The sequence below is a fragment of the Arachis hypogaea genome, chromosome 2, assembly GCF_003086295.3.
Source record: "Arachis hypogaea cultivar Tifrunner chromosome 2, arahy.Tifrunner.gnm2.J5K5, whole genome shotgun sequence".
Taxonomy (NCBI): Eukaryota; Viridiplantae; Streptophyta; class Magnoliopsida; order Fabales; family Fabaceae; genus Arachis; species Arachis hypogaea.
This window is the reverse complement of record NC_092037.1, coordinates 56,824,506-56,851,777: the sequence shown is the minus strand read 5'-3', so window position 1 is coordinate 56,851,777 and position 27,272 is coordinate 56,824,506. Positions and strand designations below refer to the sequence as shown.

The following is a 27,272-nucleotide window of genomic DNA, read 5'->3' as shown; positions in this document are numbered from 1 at the left end:
TACTGGTTCTATTCGGGACAGATGATCAGCTACTTGGTTCTCTGTCCCTTTTCTGTCTCTTATTTCTATATCAAACTCTTGCAGAAGCAACACCCATCTGATGAGCCTGGGTTTTGAATCCTGCTTTGTGAGTAGATATTTAAGAGCAGCATGGTCAGTGTACACAACCACTTTGGATCCTACTAGATAGGATCTAAACTTGTCAATGGCATAGACCACTGCAAGTAACTCTTTTTCTGTGGTTGTGTAGTTCTTCTGTGCGTCATTTAGAACACGGCTGGCATAGTAAATGACGTGCAGAAGCTTGTTATGCCTCTGTCCCAACACTGCACCAATGGCATGGTCACTGGCATCACACATTAGTTCAAATGGCAATGTCCAATCTAGTGCAGAGATGACTGGTGCTGTGACCAGCTTAGCTTTCAGGGTCTCAAACGCCTGCAAACACTGTGTGTCAAACACAAATGGTGTGTCAGCAGCTAACAGGTTACTCAGAGGTTTTGCAATTTTTGAAAAATCCTTTATAAACCTTCTGTAGAACCCTGCATGCCCCAGAAAGCTTCTGATTGCCTTAACATTGGCAGGTGGTGGTAATTTTTCAATTACCTCTACCTTTGCCTTATCCACCTCTATTCCCTTGTTTGAAATTTTGTGCCCAAGAACAATTCCTTCAGTCACCATAAAGTGACATTTCTCCCAGTTTAAAACCAGGTTAGTCTCTTGGCATCTTTTCAAGACAAGTGCTAGGTGATTAAGACAGGAGTTAAATGAGTCTCCATATACTGAGAAGTCATCCATGAAGACTTCCAGAAATTTCTCTACCATATCTGAGAAGATAGAGAGCATGCACCTCTGAAAGGTTGCAGGTGCATTGCACAGACCAAAAGGCATCCTCCTGTAGGCAAACACGCCAGAAGGGCAAGTGAATGCTGTTTTCTCTTGGTCCTGAGGGTCTACTGCAATTTGGTTGTAGCCTGAATAGCCATCCAAAAAGCAATAATAATCATGGCCAGCTAGTCTTTCTAGCATTTGGTCTATGAATGGTAAAGGAAAATGATCCTTTCTGGTGGCTGTATTGAGCCTTCTGTAGTCAATACACATGCGCCACCCTGTGACTGTCCTTGTAGGAACCAGTTCATTTTTTTCATTATGAACCACTGTCATGCCTCCCTTTTTGGGAACAACTTGGACAGGGCTCACCCAGGGGCTATCAGAAATAGGATAAATAATCCCAGCCTCTAGTAATTTAGTGACTTCTTTCTGCACCACCTCCTTCATGGCAGGATTTAGCCTCCTCTGTGGTTGGACCACTGGTTTGGCATTATCCTCCAATAGGATCTTGTGCATGCATCTAGCTGGGCTAATGCCCTTAAGATCACTTATGGACCACCCAAGAGCTGTCTTGTGTGTCCTTAGCACTTGAATCAGTGCTTCCTCTTCCTGTGAATTTAAAGTAGAGCTTATAATCACTGGAAAAGTGTCACCCTCTCCCAGAAATGCATATTTCAGGGATGGTGGTAGTGGTTTGAGTTCAGGCTTGGGAGGCTTATCCTCCTCCTGAGGAATTTTCGAAAATTCCTTTACCTCCTCTAGTTCTTCTTGATCAGGTTGAGTATCTTTGAAGATGTCCTCAAGCTCTGATTCTAGGCTTTCAGCCATATTGATCTCTTCTACCAGAGAGTCAATAATGTCAGCGCCCATGCAGTCATTTGGTGTGTCTGGATGCTGCATGGCTTTTACAGCATTCAACTTGAACTCATCCTCATTGACTCTCAAGGTTACTTCCCCTTTTTGTACATCAATGAGAGTTCATCCAGTTGCTAGGAAGGGGCTTCCTAGGATGAGAGTTGCACTCTTGTGCTCCTCCATTTCCAGCACCACAAAGTCAGTTGGAAAGGCAAATGGCCCAACCTTGACAATCATGTCCTCAATTATGCCTGATGGGTATTTAATGGAGCCATCAGCAAGTTGGAGGCATATCCGGGTTGGTTTGACTTCTCCAGTCAACCCAAGCTTTCTGATAGTGGATGCAGGTATTAGATTGATGCTTGCTCCAAGATCACATAGAGCTGTCTTGGTGCAAGCACCTTCTAATGTGCATGGTATCATAAAGCTCCCTGGATCTTGAAGCTTTTCTGGTAAGCTCTTTAATATGACTGCACTGCATTCTTCAGTAAGAAATACTTTTTCAGTTTCTCTCCAATCCTTCTTATGACTTAAGATTTCTTTCATGAATTTAGCATAAGAAGGTATTTGCTCAAGTGCCTCTGCAAACGGAATCTTTATTTCAAGAGTCCTTAGATAGTCTGCAAAGCGGGCAAATTGCTTATCCTGTTCCGCTTGGCGGAGTTTTTGAGGATAAGGCATCTTGGCTTTATATTCTTCAACCTTAGATGCTGCAGGTTTATTCCTTACAGAAGTGGTTGAAGAAGCCTTGTTAGAGGGATTACTGTCAGCACTTTCATGTGTCTGATTCTCCCTAGGCGTCTGAACGCCAGGATTGGGTGGAAATTGGGCGTTTAACGCCAGCTTTTCCCCCTTTTCTGGCGTTTGAACGCCAGAACTGGGCAAGGAATGGGCGTTTAACGCCAGCTTTCCTTCCCTTTCTGGCGTTTGAACGCCAATAACATTCCTCTCTGGGCTCTTACTGTCCTCAGAGGGATTTTGAACAGTGGTTTGGTTGTCCTCTGTCAATTGTTCCTTGTTTGGCTTTTTACTCTTTTGAGCAGTGTTATTCAGGGTCTTCCCACTCCTCAATTGAACTGCTTGACATTCTTCTGTTATCTGTTTAGATATTTGCTGTTTTGCTTGATTCAACTGCAGTTCTATGCTCTTGTTAGCAACTTTAGTTTCATGGAGCATCTCTTTAAAGTCTGCTAACTGTTCTGTCATCAGGAGCAATTGTTGATTAAGCTCAGTTATCTGTTCCTGAGGACTAGGGTCAGTGACTACTGCCATGACTTCCTCTTTTGGAGAGAACTCATTGCTAGAGTACAAATATTGGTTTCTAGCAACAGTGTCTATAAGCTCTTGAGCTTCTTCAATTGTCTTCCTCATGTGTATAGATCCACCAGCTGAGTGGTCTAAAGACATCTGAGCTTTTTCTGTAAGCCCATAGTAGAAAATGTTTAACTGTACCCACTCTGAAAACATTTCAGAGGGACATTTCCTTAGCATACCTCTATACCTCTCCCAGGCATTATAAAGAGATTCATTATCCTCTTGTTTAAAGCCTTGGATATCCAGCCTTAACTGTGTCATCCTCTTAGGAGGGTAAAAATGATTCAGGAATTTGTCTGATAACTGTTTCCATGTCTTTATGCTTGCTGTAGGTTGGTTATTCAACCACCTTTTAGCTTGATCTTTTACAGCAAATGGAAACAGTAATAGTCTGTAGACATCCTGATCCACCTCTTTATCATATACTGTGTCAGCAATTTGTAAAAACTGTGCCAGAAACTCAGTAGGTTCTTCCTGTGGAAGACCGGAATACTGGCAATTTTGCTGCACTATGATAATGAGTTGAGGATTTAGCTCAAAGCTGCTTGCTTTGATGGGAGGTGTACAGATGCTACTCCCATATGCAGCTGTAATGGGGTTAGCATATGACCCCAGAGTCCTTTTGGACTGATTAATCCCACTTAAGTCCATGATGGACAAAAGGGAAATGATAATGATTGCAAGGAGATAAATTTTATTTTATTTTATTTATTTTTTTTTGAATTAACGAAAAATAAAATAAAATAAAAGAAAATCAAAATAAAAATTCGAAAATCAAAAAGAAAATAGAATCAAAGCAAATTGAAAACTGAATCAATTAGTTAATTCAAAAGATTTTGAAAACAGCAATTAAAAAGATATGATTGAAAAATTTTTATGAAAAAGATTTGATTTTTAAAAAGAGGAAAGAGAAAAACAACAAAAAGACACCAAACTTAAAATTTTAGAAAATCAAACACAAAATTTTCGAAAATTTTTAAGGGAAAAACACAAAGAGGACACCAAACTTAGAATTTTTATGAATCAAAAAGGGACTAAGAACATGCAAAATCGAAAATTAAAAGAAAAACAAAAGCATGCAACTGACACCAAACTTAGAATATGAAACTAGACTCAACTAAAAGACTCTAAACCAACAAAAATAAAACAGTCCTAATCTAAGCAACAAGATAAGCCGTCAGTTGTCCAAACTCAACAATCCCCGGCAACGGCGCCAAAAACTTGGTGCACGAAATTGCAATCACACTTTTGCAACTCCGCACAACTAACCAGCAAGTGTACTGGGTCGTCCAAGTAATACCTTGCGTGAGCAAGGGTCGATCCCACAGAGATTGTCGGCTTGAAGCAAGCTATGGTTATCTTGTAAATCTTAGTCAGGATATCAGAAATTATCAGGATTGATTGTGAAAAGCTAAAGAACATGAAATGATTACTTGTTTTGCAGTAATGGAGAATAGGTTGAGGTTTGGAGATGCTCCATCTTCTGAATCTCTGCTTTCCTACTGTCTTCTTCTTCAAACACGCAAGTCTCCTTCCATGGCAAGCTGTATATAGGGTTTCACCGTTGTCAATGGCTACCTCCCATCCTCTCAGTGAAAGCGATTGCATATGCTCTGTCACAGCATAGCGGAATTCATCTGTCGGTTCTCAATCAGGCCGGAATAGAATCCAGTGATTCTTTTGCGTCTGTCACTAACGCCCCGCCTTCAGGAGTTTGAAGCACGTCACAGTCATTCAATCATTGAATCCTACTCAGAATACCACAGACAAGGTTTAGACCTTCCGGATTCTCTTGAATGCCGCCATCAATCCTAGCTTATACCACGAAGATTCCGATTAAAGAATCCAAGAGATAACTACTTAATCTAAGGTAGAACGGAGGTGGTTGTCAGGCACACGTTCATAGTTGAGAATGATGATGATTGTCACAGATCATCACATTCATCCGGATTAAGAACAAGTATTATCTTAGAATGGAAGCAAGCATGATTGAATAGGAAACAGTAGTAATTGCATTAATCCATCAAGACACAGCAGAGCTCCTCACCCCCAACCATGGGGTTTAGAGACTCATGCTGTGGAAGTACACAAAGAAAACGTGTAAAATGTCATGAGGTCATATGGTACAGATAAAATGTCAAAAGATCCTATTAATAGTAAACTAGTATCCTAGGGTGTACAGAAATGAGTAAATGACGTAAAAATCCACTTCTGGGTCCACTTGGTGTGTGCGTGGGCTGAGCAATGAAGCTTTTATGTGTAGAGACATTTTCTGGAGTTAAACGCCAGCTTTCATGCCAGTTTGGGCGTTTAACTCCAAGTTTTATGCCAGTTCCGGCGTTTAACGCTGGAATTTCTGAGGGAGATTTTGAGCGCCGGTTTGGGCCATCAAATCTCGGGCAAAGTATGGACTATCATATATTGCTGGAAAGCCCAGGAAGTCTACTTTCCAATTCCGTTGAGAGCGCTCCAATTGGGCTTCTGTAGCTCCAGAAAATCCGCTTCGAGTGCAGGGAGGTCAGAATCCAACAGCATCTGCAGTCCTTTTTGGTCTCGGAATCAGATTTTTGCTCAGGACCCTCAATTTCAGCCAGAAAATACCTGAAATCACAGAAAAACACACAAACTCATAGTAAAGTCCAGAAAAGTGAATTTTAGCTAAAAACTAATAAAAATATACTAAAAACTAACTAGATTATACTAAAAACATACTAAAAACAATGCCAAAAAGCATACAAATTATCCGCTCATCACCTGTCCTATAGCTAATGAGTCTCATCTGTCGGTTATACAGCCAACCCGACATGTCCTGGTAGTTAACCACTGGACAGTCCCTCTGTGCGCGCATCCCCAAGCTCAATAATATTCCATGCAGTCACACTCCAAGCTCAAATATAATATTCAATATTCATATATATATATATATATATATATATATATATATATATATGCATGCCCCTGGGGGAATCCGGGGAGTTAAAGTGACCGGTCAAATCTTGTGACATAAGGTCAACAAATAGTTTCAAATACACAAGCCACATAATAATCTCTTTTCTTTTTAAAATAACACTTCAAATCAAAACTCCAGTCATTATAGAAATTTTGGCAGTATCTCCTCTAAAACTTAAATTTCTGCCACCCTTCAAGGGTCCTAACTATCAAGCCAAACACCACTCAGTCATTCAAATCATTTTCAATAGCAAATTATTTCAAAATCAAACAAATACCAATATTAAATTTTTTTCCAAACCAACCAACTTCAACATCAAATTATTAATAGCAGCTAAACTCCACATTTTATTCCATGTACACAATCCATCAATTATACGTTCAGTTCATTCCTATCTTAAGGTCTTCTAGCCTAAGTTTTCACGTGACATTAAACATTAACTACAAGAAACCAAAACTATACCTTCATACGGAATCAAAATATTCGAAACTCCGGAGAAGCTTTCTGACTGAGCTATCGAAGAAGAAAATGTCTAGAATTGTTTATGCCTCCTAAAACTCTAGTTGGCCGAACTTAAGAAGTAGAGGAGCTACGTCACCGTCAAATTTTACTGATAAAAAATAGTGCCAACGTATAGAGGAGGAGGATACGAATGCTTTTACTAGATTAGATTTTTTATTAGAATTATGAATTGTAAGAAATTGAAGCCGGAAGTTTGGTGGGAATTTATGTTCTCTCTCGGTCACGCTCTTCTCTCTCGCCGTTTTCTTTTCCTTTTTGCCTCTTGCATACGCTAATATATATATAGCGTATGTAACTTAACCCAAAATCGAAATTGCCTTTTATTTCCGTGCTTTATGATTAATAATAGGAATAATAATACTAGCAATAGTAATGATAATCATGTAATAATAATAATAAACGTAATAATTGTAATAATAATAGTAACGTAGTGAATATAATAATAACAATGAATATATAATACTAGGGAGCAAAACTATATAAACTTATAATACATATAATACTCACGACAATTATACCCAATGTTTATAATAATAATAATAATAATAATAATAATAATAATAATAATAATAATAATAATAATAATTTATTTATAAAGTTAATAATATATGAGTTATTAATCTAAATGATATTAGTAACTTAAGGATGAAATGTATTTGGTGAAGCATTAATAAAGCTAACCTCAGCAAAAAGTACCGATGTTTACTTATATTGGCAGATATCGAACTCGATAATAATATTATTAACTAAACTGTATTTTTAAATTAAAATATCAATTACTCAAATTAAAATATACATATAAGTTTCATTACTTATAAATTAATAGAATTATAGTTTTAATTATGTAAAATATTTTATTATATATATATATATATATATATATATATATATATATATATATAAGAATATGAATTTGATTGAATTCAAATAGTTATAAAATTAGTTCAATTACTGATAATAAAATAATTTCTAAAAATAGAAAATTTCAATTTATGAAATAAATTATAACTTATTTATATTTATATTTTTAAAATTGAGGGTCGCTACAAACACTCACTCACCGTGAGTTTATTACTTGATATGACCCGGTGCACCTGCCGGTAGTTCTATGGAATGTAATATAGAAATTTCGTATCAAGTTTTTGGTGTCGTTTCTGAGGATTAACGGTAATTAACAAACTACTGGTTGATTGAGTACTTAAATTAGACACTTTTTCTTTTCTTCTATTATCTTGTTTTAGTCATTTAATTGCTTTCAATCCTTTGTTTTCTTTAGTTCTCTAACTGTTTATGTTATTGCATAACTTGGAGTTTCTTTCACTTTGACGAAAGAAACTTTAAATTCTCTTTTTCTTTGTTGTTTTCTTTGTGTATGTGCAAGAAAATCAAGAAGAGGAACCTCTCCTCTTTGATTTAGAGTTTCCAAGAACCCTCTGGAGGTTGAAAGAGGAAGAAAAAAACAAAAGAGTGCCAGAAAAAGGTGAGGGAGCCTCAGGTACAACTATGGCTGAACCTCACAACAACAATGAAACCAATGGTGCTCTACATGTTAGGAGGACATTAGGATCATATACTACTCTCGATCTTGAAAATTGTGGGAGTAGTATTTTGACTCCAATTGTCAATGCAAAGAATTTTAAGCTTAAGCCTCAATTGATCACTCTTGTTCAACAAAATTGCCGATTTGGAGAATGCCCCCAGGAGGACCCAAACTAACACATTTCAAGCTTTATTAGAATTTGTGATACATTGAAAACAAATGGGATGTCAGCTGAAGCATATAGACTCCTCTTGTTCCTATTCTCCCCAAGAGATAGAGCTGCACAAAGGTTGGAATCACATCCCAAAGAGAGTATTGCTACATGAGAAAGGTTGGTTAGCAAGTTTCTAATCAATTTCTTTCCTCCTCAAAGATTGATCAAATTGAGAATAGAGGTGCAAACTTTCAGACAACCTGAAGGAGAATCCTTGTATGAGTTTTGGGAGAGATACAATGGGATGCTAAAAAAATGTCCACCAAACATGTTTGCATATTGGGCCCAGTTGCAAATATTCTATTATGGAATCACTCAAATCTCAAGAAACGCCCTAAATAATTCAGCAGAGGGATCACTACACATGAAAAATCCTAGTAAAGCCATGGAACTCATTGACATTATTGCAAATAATCAATATCCCTACTCTTCAGAGAAAAATATGAATATGAAAAGAGGAGCGATGGAACTAGAAACTCTTGATGCTCTAGTTGCTCAAAATAAGATCATGTCCCAGCAACTCTGCACACTCACTAAGCACATTGAAGGTTTGCAAGTCTCAACCATCAACACACAAAGCTCATTGTATGACTGATGGTAGGAAAATCGTCAGTTCGGAATTTCTCCTCAATAAAAAATTGCTTCGTTGCAAGTATAGTTTCAAACCAACAATGGACCCGCATCAGAGTTTAATTTTGTTTGTCACAATGCAAACTAATAATAACCTAATTGTAGTGAGGTAGGCGTGTTATCGGTTATGAGTTTCGAGGGGGTGGTTTGCGGATAAAAAGACAATAATCCAAATGACAAGAAAGTAAAGCAAACAACTAAAGATAACATATACTAAAGAGGCATTCATGGCAAGGATTGAGAATCAAGGTTTTCCAACCTAATCATTAATCATAACACAATAATTACCAAGACTTAGCCTATTATGTTATCTCCAACATCGGGAGAAGATCAAGTAGACTTAGTTAATCCCAATCTATAAGTAGCATCAACGGAAACAAGATTAACTAACAACTTTATATCACCAACATAAGTTGGGTATTAATGAATCAAGATTACCAAGCTTCTCTTTTCCAAATAAAGAATGCTAAAAAATCTACACTAAAACTAAGCCAAATATTTTATCAAACACTTGGTGTGCATAAAGAGAAAAGTATATTAAATTACAAAAATAATAAAATCTAAAGCTACCAAAAGCGAGAAAATAATAATAACAACTTAATTAAGCAACAATAAACATAGAAACATCAAATTACATTAATAGAAATAAAAATCAACAGGAGTTCATAAACATAAAAGTGGCATAAAAGGGAAAAGAGAACAAAGATGTAAGAACAAGAAATTTCAAGAAAAACTAAATTAAGACAAGATTAAAACCTAAAATCTAAGATGAAATTAACCTAAATCTACCCTAATTCTAGAGAGAAGAGGGAGCTTCTCTCTCTAGAAAATGATCTAAAGCATGATTCCTAAGCTACACTAATTACTCCCTCCTTGTTTCTTCTTTAATTTGGCCTCAAATACTTCAGAAATGAGTTAGATTTGGGCTTGGATGAGTCCAAAAATTGCCAGCCACATTTTCTTTAATGAAATCACGTGCCGAGTGTCACGCGTACGTGCCATGCCATGCATACGCGTGGCCTGATGAAATCTCCACTCACGCATACGCGTGAGGCATGCGTACGCATGGTCATGAATTCCACCAAATCCTCATTTCTTCATGAATTCTCTACTTTGCATGCTTTTTCTTCACTTCTTCAATCCAATCTTTGCCTTCTAAACCTGAAATCACTTAACAAACACATCAAAGCATCGAATGGAATTAAAAGAAATTAAATTTAGTAATTTAAGAGCTTAAAAAGCATGTTTTTACTCTTAAGCACAATTTAGGAGAAATTCACAAAACCATGCTATTTCATTGAATAAATGTGAGATAAGTTGATTGAATTCACCAAATTCAACATAAGATAAATCCTAAAATTGGGATTTATCATCCTCCCCACACTTAAACCAAGCATGTCCTCATGCTAAACCAAGAAAGATACAAGAACCAGTATCAACGGTTATTCAATGCAAGTAACTATCTATACGCAACCTATCTAAATGTATGCGACTATTCTAACCAACACTATCTAACTATCTATATGTATCTACTTAGTAAAAAATATATCAATTTCCAAGAATACATATATGAGCTTAAAGGCTAAAACAATCACAATCAAATGAAATTCATAATTGAATTGAATTATTTAAAAGAATTACAAACTTGCAAGATAAGATATGATCATAGGTGGAAACATGGAATTGAGCAATCGAACCCCTCACTGGATGTGTATACGCCTTAATCGCCCAAGTGTTTAGGGTTGATCCACTCAATTCTCTTCTAATCATGATTTCTAAAATTTGTTTTTCATCTAACAATCAACAAATTATTCAATGCATGCATGCAAATATCATCAGGACTTTTCACAAGGTTGTAATGGGGTTAGGATCAAGATAAGGATATATACATGGCTAAGTGAGCTTGAAATTTGCATCTTTGATTGACCTAAGCTCTCACCAAACACATATAACAACCTATACAATTTAAATGCAAACCTAACTATCCATTATTCACTCTTTCACACACTCATGAATTCTCTTTTTAGTCACAACACATATGTATTGTTATTATTACTTTAATTTGGGGCATTTTGTCCCCTTTTATTGCTTTTTTTTCTCTTTTTCTTTTCTTTTTTTTTCAGTAACATAATATATACAAAAAGAGTAATGCATATGGTTCAACATTTATGCATGAGTATGTATCTAACCTCCAAGATTTTTAATGAAAACTCAAAAGTATAATTTTATCTTAACCAATGTTCCCAGACTTCCCACACTTAAATGATACACACTCTCACTAGCCTAAACTAATCAAAGGTCTAAATTAAGAACATTTATTATTTTTTACTTAGAGATAGTGATGTGCTAAAATTAAGAACAAAAAGGGCTAAACAGGCTCAAAATTGTGTAACAAAGGTGAATAAAAGGGTAAGGCCATTTGGGTAACTGAGCTCAAATGAAATAATGGTCTCAATCATATAAATGCATTCATACACAAAAGAATGGACATAAAGAATCAAACAAATCAAAGATTACAATCATAGAAAGAAAATAATACACACAAGAATGAAAATAGTGGTTAATATGGTTTAACGACACAATTAGGCTCAAAAACTGACAAGCTTATCTGTTCTTAGCTAAAAACCATGTTCTACAATATATATATATGCAATCTATGAAAATGCAACTAAAAATTCTAAAAGACCTAGTAATAGAAGAAAAATAAATGAAATATGAAAATGTTTAGATTAGAAATTTTCTCCCAAAAATTGGCCAATTGGTCAGACAACCTCCATGCACTTAAAAGTTTGCACCATCCTCGGTGCGTTTAAAGATGAGCAAGGGGGTACGACGACTATATGGATTGCCACCTTCAGCTGGTGGATCAATCGGCTACTGCATGTTCTTTCTTCTACTTCCCTTTTTGCTTATGGTGAATCATCCTGCAAGAAAGAAAACAGGATATAGTAAGATGAGTAAATGCAAAAGTAAGGAAGTATAGACTGTTGGAATGAGACAATGATCACTAAAATGAAGTGAGTGAATTAGTGTGTGATATTAAGGAGAATAATGCGTGAGTTTTAAGTTGCATGCGATTTATAACACACACACACGCGCGTTGAAAACTATGTCACAATTACTCAAAAAGAAGTATGCACTTCACTCATTCTAGTGTGCTTGAAATACTTCAAAGAAAACCTGTAGGTTAAGACAAACAAACAAGTAATAAAGAAGCATGAAAGTACTCTAGAAAGAATCAAGTGATTATGAAATGGATAATGAATGGAATTTGGTTGATGTGCAAGAAAACTTAATGAAGAAAAGACACTATGAAAATCACACATCAATCAATGACACACTTAGAAATTCACAATACCTAATTAACATAAAGTGGGAAATATAGGTGCTATGCAATTTAGAAAAAGAGAGATATAAGGTGAAATCAATCACATAGCAAGCAAGGTCCATATAGCTTGAGAATTTTAAAAAGATGTCCTTAGGTGAGCTTATAATCCAATTTCACAACCGAAGTATTATACCAAAGTGACTAGTTTCAAATATGTGTAGAGCACATAGTTAAATGATTAAGGGTCAACATGTCATTAAGGCATAAGCATAACCTTGTAATTAAGCCAAAAACAATATGGATACATATGATCAAGCAACATGATGCATTAAGATAAATGCATAACATTAAACATCAAGAAATTTCCTAGTTATGGTTAAAGAATTTAAATCACATGGTGGACAAATCATACAATTTAGAAATCCAAAAACATTCTTGAAGGCATTTTTATAAGTACTTGGTATGCACTAGTATCAAACAAGCAAAACTCAATACCAAGCAACAAATTACAACCTCAATTACAATCCAACAACGAATATCAACAACAATGATGCTACAATAGCAACATGTCACTAATCAGCAGCAATATCTTAGCACAATCATCAAATCAAATCAATAATCCAACACTTATCCACTAAAATAGAAAATTAAACTAACTAACTAACTAACTAATTAAGTAATTAAGTAATTAACTAACTAAAGGAGATGATGGTGGATGGGGAATGATAGTAGTGGATGGTGGCTGGAGGGAGTGAAGAAGAGAGAATAAGAGAAAAGAAGAAAAAAATGGAGAGAAGAGAAGAAAAGAAGAGTGTGTGAAGCAGGGGGTCACGCGTACACAGAAGGTCACACGTACGCGTGACATGGAAAATAGGAGGTCGATGCGTACGTGTAGGGCACGCGTACGAATCACAAGCAAGCGTGCTCAACAGACAGCTCCAGCATGATCCTGGCACAACTCTCTGTCTAGGTCATGCGGTGGCATGGTACTCGCATGGTTGGCACACGGTTAGATTTTTGGGTGTCACGCGTACGCGTGGATCAAGCATACCGTGACTTCTCTTTTCTTTTTTGAATTCAAACATAAACACAATTTTTCACCCAACTATTTACATTATAAACTAACTAAAGTTCAAAATTAACAAAATTCTTTAACTCTTAAAAACTATTCACACAATTCACTATGCAATTTAAACAAAAATGCAATTTAAAACAAGATGTTCAACTATTCTATCCTACCACTTAAAGCACAATTCTAACAAAGCAAACTAATACCTAAGGGCAATATATACAAGAGTAATATAAAGAAGAAAAATACCTAACAATGGAAACTTAATTTATTCATCAACTCTCTACAAAGGAGAAAGTGAAAAGAGTTTACCATGGTGGGGTGTCTCCCACCTAGCACTTTTATTTATTGTCCTTAGGTTGGACATTTTGGAGATACCCTTGCTGTGGTGGCTTATGCTTGAGTCCTTCCTTGAACTCCCACCAATATTTGCATTTCTAATAGCCCCAGGATCCCAAACTAGGCGCACCAAGCTTCTAAGAAATCTCAAGCAACTGACAAGACCCCAAAGTTGTTGATTCCCAAACCTTATTTTTGCACCCGTCTTCTTGTTGATTGCCATATTTCAATCCGAGTGAAAAGACTTGTGAATTCTCATTTAAGCACCAAACTCTCCTAGATCCTCTCAAATGAGTACTACATCAACCCTTGCACTTAACCTTTGATGACTCAACCATAATGAACCTTGAGTTGTGTTGCCAGTCATTAACCAACTCTTTCTTGCTTTCCACTCCACAAAGAGCTCTAAGTTGACCATCCGTTTCAAGCAAACCATATTCAACTGGGACAATGAAGCTAAGGGATATGAATTTTATCCACTCAAATAATGTAATGGATGATGGTGACTTAGAAAGGGATGTTTCCAATGGTCTTGCGAGTTCCACTTCCATGTGCTCTTCTTTGATTATCTCCACCTCTTGGCAAGCGTATTCCATTCCAATTCTTGACAATGTTCTTCATATTCAATCACTTCCTCACTAACCTCTTCTAGCTCTTCTCCATCCTTCATGTCACAACTCGGAGGTAATGTAGAACCTATCTTAACATCAACCTCAATTTCAATGGAAGAAGACTCCTCAAACTCAAAAGGCTCATGCATTGGTGTGGAATCATCATCAAGTGAAGTATTTGTTGCTTGCTCAGCTTCTTCCAATTCTTCATCATTCATAATACGCTTTGGAGGTTGCGCACCATCCTTAACATCACTTTTAAGCTCAACAAAAGAAAGTTCAATAAAATCATCGCGGTGATTAGTTATTTGGGAGAAAGGGTTCATGATTAAAAGGTGGTTCATCTTGGTGAGAGTATCGAGGTGGTGCATGTGAAAGTGATGATTCTTGGTAGTTTTGGTGTTAGAATGGTGGTGGCTTTATGTATGGTTTATATGGTTATTTGTATGGTAGCTATGGGTTAGGATCATATGGAGGTGAATGGTGGTATGGAGCTTGTGAGTGAGGTTGATAACAATGTTGATGAGGGGGTTCATATGCATATGGTGGTTGTGGTTGACAACCACAAGGAGGTTCACCACATCTATTAGATTGGTATGCATTAGGAGTTGGATTGTAACCATAAGAAACCGGAGGAGGTTGTCGCCAAGAAGATTTTCTATATGATTGGGTCTCCTCCCACCTTTGATTTCCAAATTCTTCATGCAAACTCTCATTGAAATTCCCATTTTCACTTCCTACAACATAGTTTGAACCAAACTTATAGCCAAAATGATGAGAATTCATAGTGAAAAAGGAAAGTAAAACCAAAAGCTAATAAGAAAGAAAAAAAAATGACAAACTCCTACACCAAAACTAGCAAACAAATAAAAATCAAAATATTCACAATATTCACATATGAACAATAATTAATAACAAGCACACATTGTAATTCCTCGGCAACGACACCAAAAACTTGATGCTAGAAAAATCGTCGGTTTGGAATTTCTCCTCAATAAAAGAATTGCTTCGTTGCAAGTATAGTTCCAAACCAACAATTGACCCACATCAGAGTTTAATTTTGTTTGTCACAATGCAAACCAATAATAACCGAGAATATTTAAACATCGGGTTGTCTCTGAAAGAAATTGTAGTAAGGTATGCATGTTATCGGTTATGAGGTTCAAGGGGGTGGTTTGCGGATAAAAAGACAATAATCTAAATGACAAGAAAATAAAGTAAACAAAAAAAAATAACAAATACTAAAAAGGCATTCATGGTAAGGATTGAGAATCAAGATTTTTTAACCTAGTCATTAATCATAACACAATAATTACCAAGAGTTATGCCTATTATGTTATCTCCAACATCGGGAGAAGATCAAGTAGAGCTAGTTAATCCCATCCATAAGTAGCATCAACGGAAACAGGATTGACTAACAACTCTAGATCACCAACATAAGTTGGGTATTAATGACTCAAGATTATCAATCTTCTCTTTTCAAACCAAGAATGCTAAAAAATCTACTCTAAAACTAAGCTAAACATTTTATCAAACACTTGGTGTGAATAAAAAGAAAAGCATATTAAATTACAAAAATAATAAAATCTAAAGCTACCAAATGCAAGAAAATAATAATAAGAAATTAATTAAGCAACAATAAACATAGAAATATCAAATTGCATTAATAGAAACCAAAATCAACAAGAGTTCATAAACATAAAAGTGCCATAAAAGGGAAATTAACAATGTAAACTAAGAGAACAAAAGATGTAAGAACAAGAAATAGCAAGGAAAACTAAATCAAGATAAGTTTAAAACCTAAATCTAAGATAAAATTAATCTAAATCTACCCTAATTTTAGAAGGACTCTCTTGAAAATGACCTAAAGCATGATTCATAAGCTACACTAATTGCTCCCTCCTTGTTTCTTCTTGAATTTGGCCTCAAATACTTCAGAAATGAGTTGGATTTGGGATTGGATGAGTCCAGAAATCGTCAGCCGCGTTTTCTTTAATAAAGTCACGTGCTGAGTGTCACACGTACACGGCATGTCACGCGTACCCATGGCCTGATGAAATCTCTGCTAACGCGTATGCGTGAGGCATACGTACGCGTGGCCATGAATTTCACCAAATCCTTATTTTTTTCATGAATTCTCCACTTTGCATACTTTTTCTTCACTTCTTCAATCCATTCTTTGCCTTCTAAGCCTGAAATCACTTAACAAACACATCAAGGCATTGAATGGAGTTAAAGGAAATTAAATTTAGCAATTTAAGAGCTTAAAAAGTATGCTTTTACTCTTAAGCACAATTTAGGAAAAATTCACAAAATCATGCTATTTTATTGAATGTGAGATAAGTTGATAAAATTTACCAAATTCAACACAAGATATACCCTAGAATTAGGGTTTATTAATGACTTGAATGGAGGAAATCAACTTGGTAAAAATTTTGATTCATTCATCACTAATCAATTACATGTGGAGCAAGTCATTTTTATGAACTCCTCCAGGACAAAAAAAATCTCGACTGCCATTGTTCTAAACCTCCGCTGCATCAACAACCATCGTCACCTCTGACTTGTTGTTTTTCATCTCCGCTGCCCAACGTAAATAGCTCTGGAGCATCTGCCGCTATATTCTTTCTTTTTCATTTTGCCAGATTCAACTGTAATGAAAAAAGGATTCTCATACTTCATGCTAGAAAATAACAAAATTTTGCACATAATAAAATCAAGTGAAAAGGCAATAGATGTTAGACATAACAAAATAGACATTAAGAACAAACCTTGGAAAATTGAGTTGTAAATTTTTCATCTTGTGAGCATCCTATGCTAAGCACTTGCTTCCCATAAAATAACCCTGCAGCCACTTAGCCGTAAGTTGTAAACAAACTACAGCATCAGAGTCTCAATTCTTAATTGATTTGGAATTAACACGAATAAGATAAACTGCATTTTTCTAGTGCCATTCAAGATAAATGTATCAATATAAGGGTCATTTGATAAGATATTTCTTTGGTCCTGTTTAAGGACTATTGGAACAAAAAACCATATCTTAATCTTGATAAGATAATTTATGTAAAAAAGATTCATTGATTAATAAGTTTAGGAAACAGACCAATGATAATGTATGCTTTTTAGAAGCCTTAAAGAAACAAAGTTTACTTAAAATAGTGGGAATTTTAAGTGTTTATTACTATCCGCCATTCTCCATTCTCTCTAATAGAAACTAAATGTTACCTGTTAGAACTGAATCTTCCCACTAATAATTATCCTCCCCTCTTTTGGTTTACCCCTTTGGTCTCTGGATCCATGCATTTGGGAAAGCAACAGGGAGGATAAAAAACATAGATGATGAGAGAGACTATATATACTTATTCTAAGGAACTCTTATCACAACATGGATTACCATTGCATTATACAAATTCAAGATTCAAGAAGAATGCAAGCTTCTACTTTTCTGATAGGTCCAACAGATCCATCTAGGTCAAGAGATGTTACACATTCTAATGATAGAATGCGTTGGAAGTTGTAGTTATGAATGAAAAAACTAAAGTTAGAAAAAAAAGACAACAATAATGCATGAGACACACCTCATTAATTGGAAATTCCACAGTATTAGATCCAGGTCTCAACATCGTTATTTCTAAATTCACCATCTTTACTTTGACCTCCATACTTCACCGTAAATTATGCAGGTATAATGTATCTGAAAATAATACAGAAATAAAAATCAGATACCCAAACACATAAAAACTATAGTAACTAAGTAAGATAGTTCTCTGCATCACCAGTCACTGAAATGTTTTTGTTTCAAAAAAACACAATTGAAGTTAAGAATAAAAATAATTTATTAAACCAAGATGACTGTCATTTACAAAAAAGAAAACAGAAGCAAGAACATTACTAATTATCTAATTCAACTTTACTAATAATACTTGAATCTAGTAAAATTGGACCAAATTTTTTTGCAAGCTTTCAGCATCAATTTATAACAAAAACCATCTTGCACTAGATTAACAATTTTTTTAAACTACAACTTGAGTTGCTGCAAGCCTTTCAATTGGAATCCTGTAAGAGTCTTTAAATTTTAGTTTAAAAGTTGAACATTTAAAACTTCAATTTATTTTTAAATTAAAAATACGACCTAAAGAAAGAGTATGAGATAGAGTCAAGACCAATTTGAGCAAAGAATGCAATAAAAGATGGCTGACACCATGCTTTCCTCATATTCCAACCTTAAATAAATGAATCCTTAAGGGATAACACAAAATACAAATACCAATATAAACACCTTTCTGTATTTTGATAACCAACTAAAGCACCCAACTCTATCATGTATCTCATCTTAGTATATAAATATTTATTATCTAACACAATTGAGTTTCATTCATGCATCTCATCTTATAACTTGCTGAAGACATTTTTGTTTTGATGAATATACAACTTTCTTGAGTATTATATTTAAACTGAAAAAGAAAAGTAAAATACTGTCCATGTCACAGATAAATTTGGAGTTGAAAAGATTATAACATTTTATTATTATGAATGAATAACTAGAGTGCCTTCCGTACATTTTCAAATTCTATAAATGATAAGAAATTAGAGTCCTAAGTGAGGCTTACTTTTAGTGTTGGTTGTGCATTCTATTGGTGAAGAATTGCAAGGAATTAGGCTACCATTTGGTGATGTCATCAGCTTTTTCCCCAATTGTTCTTCCTGCATCAGGAAAACATTATCTTAGACAAATAATATAAAGTTCCCACATAACCCTTGTAAAAACTGCGATTAATTAACCGTTTAACTAAATAATTAATATTGCCTAAAATAAGATCCAAAAATTTAGAATGTGAATTAGAGAATTTAAATATGATTTTTGAACTCAGTAGATTTTTCTGAGTTGGAAATGTAATTTTCTATGAAAAACCAAGTAAAACCATGAACCGACAGATGGACCGGTCAAACCGGTTTAAGTCTGTCCGGTACTGTAGGAGAATAATAAAAATAGTAGAAAACCTTAGAAAAATAAATTAAAGATGAAAACCGGGCACTAATTTTAAAGGTTTGGCCCAAAGTTGGGCCAAACGGGCCAAAAATGCTAATGGGTTGGACCGGGCCTAAGTTGGGCCTAAATCCAACATATATAAGTGTGTTAATGAGACCCATTCAGCCTCATAAATACAAAACACAGCAACTGAAGTGAAGTTGAAGAAGAGAGAAAACCCTCCATGGTCACTATTCATTTTTAACTTCCCAAGCTCATATAACTTGAGCTACGGAGCTCCGATTGCTGCACCGTTTGCGGCCACGCGATCACCACGAAGAGCTCGACAAAACCCATCCAAAAAACTTGTGAGAAAATCTCGTTTTCCCTCTCAGCCTTCCCTTCTAAAAATTCAAAAATCTAGTGTTTGGGGGTTTGGATATTTTGATATTTTGATGTGTTTAGGATCAAGCTAACATGAGGAATCTATTGGGTTTTGCTCCCAAAACTGTTGGGTAAGGTAAGAGAGTCTTGAACCCTTATATATTTATGATTTTTTATGAACCCTAGGTTTGATTTATTAAATTTGTGTATTTTCTAGCTTGAATTGGTGTTGTGTGGAGTATATTGGAGACTTGAATTGCTTGAAAGTTGACTTGGTGGCTTTTGGTGAGTTGAAGCTCGTTAAAGTTCAAATTTAGTGATTTTGTGCATATTAGAAATCGGCCAAGGTATGATTTTGGTTTTCTCTATGTAATATATAATATTTTTGGACACTTAGGCTAGTGACCCATAGGATACGATTGGATTAATTTGGTTGTTGAACTTGGTTGAGTGATTATGTATGATGAATTGATGCCTTTGACAAATCGGATGAATAATGATATTAATGTTGGTAAATAGTGTTGAAAATTGATATTGTGAATGATTGAGATTGATTTTTATGATTGGTAATGGTGGAATGATGATTGATTAAAGTGTTGGTTGAGAAATGATTATAGCATCATGCAAATGATAATTGGGATTGATGATTGTATAAGATGAAGTGGTGAATTGAGATATAAAGAGGGTAAAATTTGATGTGTTTTTGAGTTTGGTGAGGTTTTAGTTTGGTTTTGGTTAGGAAATTTGGAAGGTTGAGAACTTGTAAAACTTTTGTAAAAATGAGTTTTGGGCTAACTTTGACGGATATATCTTGAGCTACGATTTTTGAAATTTAATGATTTTTTTATCAAAATAAAGATAATTTAAAGAGCTTTAAAATGGTATCAATTGTGTAGATATCGGATTTTTTTAGAGAAAGATGTGATCGTTGAAAGTTGGTGTCTGAAATCTGAATTTTGTGAATGTTGCAAAATTTGTGATTTCTGTTTTGTGTGCGCACACACACTGATGCACCACTATTTCATGGTACATCTTGTGCTTAATTGAGTGGATTTTATCCATTATTCTCACACTTATTCATACAATTTGCATGATTTTACAACTCCTTCCCCATTTTGTTCTATGATTGAAAACTTGCTTCTTAAGCCTTTAAATTGTGTATTTTTAATCCCCATTTATACCATTTGATGCCATTATCCATGCGTTAAGTTTTTTCAGGCTATATAGGGTAGGAATGGCTTAGAGAATGGAGAGGAAGCTTGAACAAATGGAAGGAGCACAAGAATTAAAGGAGATAACCAGCAAGGAGCGACGCATGCGCGTGATTTGGAGATTTGCACAGCGACGCGTGTGATGAGCGGATAATTTATACGCTTTTTGGCATTGTTTTCATATAGTTTTTAGTAAGTTTGAGCTACTTTTAGGGATGTTTTCATTAGTTTTTATGTTAAATTCACATTTCTGGACTTTACTATGAGTTTGTGTGTTTTTCTGTGATTTCAGGTAAATTCTGACTGAAATTGAGGGATTTGAGCAAAACTCTGAAGAAGGCTGACAAAAGGACTGCTGATGCTGTTGGAATCTGACCTCCCTGCACTCGAAATGGATTTTCTGGAGCTACAGAACTCCAATTGGCGCGCTCTCAACGGCGTTGGAAAGTAGACATCTAGGGCTTTCCAGAAATATATAATAGTCCATACTTTATTCGAAGAATGACGACGTAACTTGGCGTTGAACGCCAAGTACACGCTGCTGTCTGGAGTTAAACGCCAGAAAAACGTCATGATCCAGAGTTGAACGCCCAAAACACGTCATAACTCAGAGTTCAACGCCAAGATATGCCTTAGCACGTGAATTCATCAAGCTCAGCCCAAGCACACACCAAGTGGGCCCCGGAAGTGGATTTATGCATCAATTACTTACTCATGTAAACCCTAGAAGCTAGTCTAGTATATATAGGACATTTATCTATTGTATTAGACATCTCTTGACCACTTTAAGTCTTTCATTATTCGGTCACTTGATCATGGAGAGGGCTGGCCATTCGGCCATGCCTGAACCTTTTGCTTATGTATTTTCAACGGTGGAGTTTCTGCACACCATAGATTAAGGGTGTGGAGCTCTGCTGTACCTCAAGTATTAATGAAATTCTATCTTCTTTTATTCAATTCTCTCTTATTCTTATTCCAAGATATTCATTCGTACCCAAAAACATGATGAATGTTATGAGTCAAATTACCCTCATTATCATTCTCAATTATGAATGTGCGTGACTGACAACCACTTACGTTCTACATGCAACAGAGCTTGAATGCGTATCTCTTAGATTCCCCAACAGAATCTTCGTGGTATAAGTTAGATAGTTGGCGGCATTCATCTGGATCCGGAAAGTCCAACCTTGTCTGTGGTGTTCCGAGTAGGATTCCGATCATGAGTGACCGTGACGTGCTTCAAACTTTAACCTGCTGGGCGTTGGTGACAGACGCAAAAGAGGGATTCTATTCCAGTAGGAGCGGGAACCAACCGGTGATTAGCCGTACTGTGACAGAGTGCGTTGCATAGTTTTCACTGCGAGGATGGGATGTAGCCATCAGCCATGGGTGATGCCTCCAGACTGGTTAGCTGTGCGAGTGACAGCCGCACAGGTTATTTCCCCGTGAGGAATGAAAGTAGCCACAGTTGATGGTGAACCCCTATACAAAGCTTGCCATGGAAAGGAGTAAGAAGGATTAAGTAGAAGGAGTAGGAGAGCAGGCGTCCAAGAGCTCTACAGCATCTCCATCCGCTTATCTGAAATCCTACCAATGAATCTGCATAAGTGTTCTATCCTTTTTATTATATTCTATTTTATTATTTCTATTTTCGAAAACCCATAAACTATTTTAAATCTGCCTAACTGAGATTTGCAAGGTGACCATAGCTTGCTTCATGCCAACAATCTCTGTGGATTCGACCCTTACTCACGTAAGGTTATTACTTGGACGACCCAGTACACTTGCTGGTTAGTTGAACGAGATTGTGAAGAAAATAAACAATGCCCTCAGAGTATACATCCTTCATAAATACATAACAAGTGATCACAATTTCGTCCACCAAGTTTTTGGCGCCGTTGCCGGGGATTGTTCGAGTATGGACAACTGACGGTTCATCTTGTTGCTCAGATTAGGTAATTTTCTTTTCAAAAATCTTTTTCAAAATTTTTCTTTTATTTTTCGTTTTTCCAAAAATGTTTTTCGAAAAAAATCAATAAAAATACAAAAAAATTAGAAAATCATAAAAATCAAAAATATTTTGTGTTTCTTGTTTGAGTCTTGTGTTAATTTTTAAGTTTGGTGTCAATTGCATGCTTTTAAAATTTTTCTTGCATTGTTTTCGAAAATCCATGCATTCATAGTGTTCTTCATGATCTTCAAGTTGTTCTTGACAAGTCCTCTTGTTTGATCTTGATGATTTCTTGTTTTGTGTCTTTTGTTGTTTTTCATGTGCATTTTTGCATTCATAATTTTCATGCATTAAAGATTTCTAAGTTTGGTGTCTTGCATGTTTTCTTTGCATCAAAATTTTTCAAAATTATGTTCTTGATGTTCATCATGACCTTCATAGTGTTCTTGGTGTTCATCTAGACATTCATAGCATTCTTGCATGCATCTTGTGTCTTGATCCAAAATTTTCATGTTTTGGGTCATTTTTGTGTTTTTCTTTAAAAATTTAAAAATCAAAAATATCTTTTCCTTATTTCCCTCCAAAATTTCGAAATTTTGGGTTGACTTGGTCAAAAATTTTTAAAATTAGTTGTTTCTTACAAGTCAAGTCAAAATTTCAATTTTAAAAATCTTATCTTTTCAAAATCTTTTTCAAAAATCATATCCTTTTCAATTTTTATATAATTTTCGAAAATTTCAAAAATTATTTTTCAAAATATTTTCAAAATCTTTTTCTTATCTTTTTATCTAACTTTCGAAAATTAAGCTAACAATTAATGTGATTGGTTCAAAAATTTGAAGTTTGTTACTTTCTTGTTAAGAAAGGTTCAATCTTTAAGTTCTAGAATCTTATCTTGTAGTTTCTTGTTAGTTAAGTCAATTTTAAAATTAAATCTTTTTCAAAATATCTTTTTCAAATATATCTTTTTTATCTTTTATCTTATCTTTTTCTTATCTTCTTATCTTTTTTAAAATTTGATTTCAAATCTTTTTCAATCAGCTAACTAACTTTTTGTTTGTTTCTTATCTTTTTCAAAACCAACTAACTACCTATCCCTCTCTAATTTTCGAAAATTCTCCCTCTCTTTTTCAAAAATTCTTTTTGTTTTAAATTTTAATTTTAATTATACTTTATCTCTAATTTTCGAAAATACTAACCCCTTTTTCAAAAAAATTATTTTCGAATTTTTCTCTCCCTCTCATCTCTTCTTCTATTTAAATATTTAATTACTAACACTTCTCTTCACCTCTCTTCATCTACAAATCCATCCTTCTTCTTTCTTATACCCCTATCTTCTTCTACTAACATAAAGGAATCTCTATACTGTGACATAGAGGATTCCTTTTTCCTTTCTTGTTTTCTTCTCTTTCTTATGAGTAGGAACAAAGATAAAGGCACTCTTGTTGAAGCTGATCCAGAACCTGAAAGGACTCTGAAGAGAAAATTAAGAGAAGCTAAATTACAACAATCCAGAGATAACCTTTCAGAAATTTTCGAACAGGAGAAGGACATCGCAGCCGAAAATAATAATAATAATAATGCAAGGAGAATGCTTGGTGACTTCACAAAGCCAACGTCCAAGTTTGATGGAAGAAGCATCTCCATTCCTGCCATTGGAGCCAATAACTTTGAGCTTAAGCCTCAACTAGTTGCATTAATGCAACAAAACTGCAAGTTTTATGGGCTTCCATCTGAAGATCCCTATCAGTTTTTAACTGAGTTCTTGCAAGTCTGTGATACTGTAAAGACGAATGGAGTTAATCCTGAAGTCTACAGACTTATGCTTTTCCCTTTTGCTGTAAGAGACAGAGCTAGAATATGGTTGGATTCACAACCTAAGGAAAGCCTGGACTCCTGGGATAAGCTGGTCACTGCCTTCTTAGATAAGTTCTTTCCTCCTCAAAAGCTGAGCAAGCTGAGAGTGGATGTTCAAACCTTTAAGCAAAAAGATGGTGAATCCCTCTATGAAGCTTGGGAAAGATACAAGCAGTTGACCAAGAGATGTCCATCTGACATGTTTTCAGAATGGACCTTATTAGATATATTCTATTATGGTCTCTCTGAATTTTCGAAAATGTCACTGGATCACTCTGCAGGTGGATCTATTCACCTGAAGAAAACGCCTGAAGAGGCACAAGAACTCATTGATATGGTTGCTAACAACCAGTTCATGTATACCTCTGAGAGGAATTCCGTGAATAATGGGGTCCCTCAGAAGAAAGGAGTTCTTGAAATTGATGCTCTGAATGCCATACTGGCTCAGAACAAAGTGTTGACTCAACAGGTCAACATGATCTCTCAAAATCTGAATGAGGTAGCTTCTGAAGAAGCATATGATCCTGAGAACCCTGCCATGGCAGAAGTTAATTACATGGGTGAACCTTATGGTAACACCTATAACCCATCATGGAGAAATCATCCAAATTTCTCCTGGAAGGATCAACAAAAACCTCAACAAGGTTTTAACAATGGTGGACGCAATAGGCTGAATAATAGTAAGCCATATCCATCATCTTCTCAGCAACAGACAGAGAACTCTGAACAAAATAATTCTAATTTAGCCAATATAGTCTCTGATCTGTCAAAGGCCACTTTCAGTTTCATGAATGAAACAAGATCCTCCATTAGAAATTTGGAGGCACAAGTGGGCCAGCTGAGTAAGAAAGTCATTGAAACTCCTCCCAGTACTCTCCCAAGCAATACAGAAGAGAATCCAAAAGGAGAGTGCAAGGCCATTGATTTAATCAAAGTGGCCGAATGCACTAAGGAGGAGGAGGACGAAAATCCCAGTGAGGAAGACCTCCTGGGACGTCCTCCAAGCAAGAAGGAGCTTCCTAATAAGGATCTTGAGGAATCTGAGGCTCATACAGAGACCATAGAGATTCCATTAAATCTCCTTCTGCCATTCATGAGCTCTGACTATTATTCATCCTCTGAAGAGGATGAAGATGTGACTGGTGAGCAAGTTGCTCAATATCTAGGAGCTATCATGAAACTGAATGCCAAGCTATTTGGTAATGAGACTGGGAAAAGTGAACCTCCCCTGCTCATTAGTGAATTGGAAACTTGGATTCAGGAAACTCTACCTCAAAAGAAACAAGATCCTGGCAAGTTCTTAATACCTTGCACCATTGGCACCATGAGCTTTGAAAAAGCTCTATGTGATCTTGGGTCAGGGATAAACCTTATGCCACTCTCTGTAATGGAGAAGCTAGGGATCATTGAGGTGCAACCTGCTTTGTTCTCACTGCAATTGGCAGATAAGTCAGTGAGACAAGCTCATGGGATAGTAGAGGACGTGCTTATAAAAGTTGAAGACTTTTACATCCCTGCTGATTTCCTAATCCTAGATACTAGGAAGGAAGATGATGAATGCATCATCCTAGGAAGACCTTTCCTAGCCACAGCAGAAGCTGTGATAGATGTCAACAGAGGAGAATTAGTCCTTCAATTGAATGGAGAATACCTTGTGTTTCAAGCACATGGCAATCCCTCTGTGACAAAAGAGAGTAAGCATGAAGAGCTTCTCTCAGTTCAAGGTCAAGAAGAGCCCACACAGTCAAACTCTAAGTTTGGTGTTGTGAAGCCACAACCAAACTCTAAGTTTGGTGTTCAAACCCCATATCCAAACTCTAAGTTTGGTGTTGGGACTAGACAACATTGACTTGATTGCTCTGTGGCTCCATGAGAGCCACTGTCAAGCTATTGACATTAAACAAGCGCTTGTTGGGAGGCAACCCAATTTTATTTATCTAATTTTATTTTATTTTGTTTCTTTGTTATTTTTGTGTTTAATTAGGTACATGATCATGAGGAGTCACAAAAAAATCAAAAAAATTAAAAACAGAGTCAAAAACAGAAGAAAAAAATTTTTCACCCTGGAGGACGCACGGGCCGGCGTTCAGCGCCCAGAAGATGCATCTGGCAGGCGTTCAACGCCAGAACAGAGCATCTTCCTGGCGCTGAACGCCCAAAACAAGCAACATCCTGGCGTTTAACGCCAGGATGCGCACGCAGAGGACAATCTGGCGCTGAACGCCAGAAACAAGCTTGAAACTGGCGTTCAACGCCAGAATCAAGCATCACATGGGCGTTTAACGCCCAGAACATGCACCAATGGGCGTTTGAACGCCAGAATGGTGCATGAAGGCAATTTACACGCCTATAGGGTGAAGGAATGGTATTTCTTTTCACCTCAGGACCTGTGGACCCCACAGGATCCCCACCTCAGGACTTGTGGACCCCACAGGATCCCCACCTACCTTTTCTTTTAATCCTATTCACACTCTCCTAATCCAAATCTCATTCTCAATGTCACCCTTCCCAAAATCCTTCACCAATCACATCAATTTCTCTTCCCAATTACCCCATGCACCATTCACATCAACCTCATCTTCCCCATAAACCCCACCTACCCCCACTACATTCAAATTCAATTTCCCACCCATTCCCACCCAAATTGGCCGAAACCTAACCCTTCCCCCACCCTATAAATACCTCTCCTTTCTTCCT

General features: G+C 36.0%; 1 non-coding gene across 1 annotated transcript; it reads right to left on the bottom strand.

The window, feature by feature from the left end:
• Positions 1-24,672: 24,672 nt before the first annotated feature.
• Positions 24,673-24,776, bottom strand: LOC112764310 (small nucleolar RNA R71). The gene has a single exon (XR_003183101.1). It is a non-coding gene; the product is annotated as a small nucleolar RNA R71 (small nucleolar RNA).
• Positions 24,777-27,272: the final 2,496 nt, after the last annotated feature.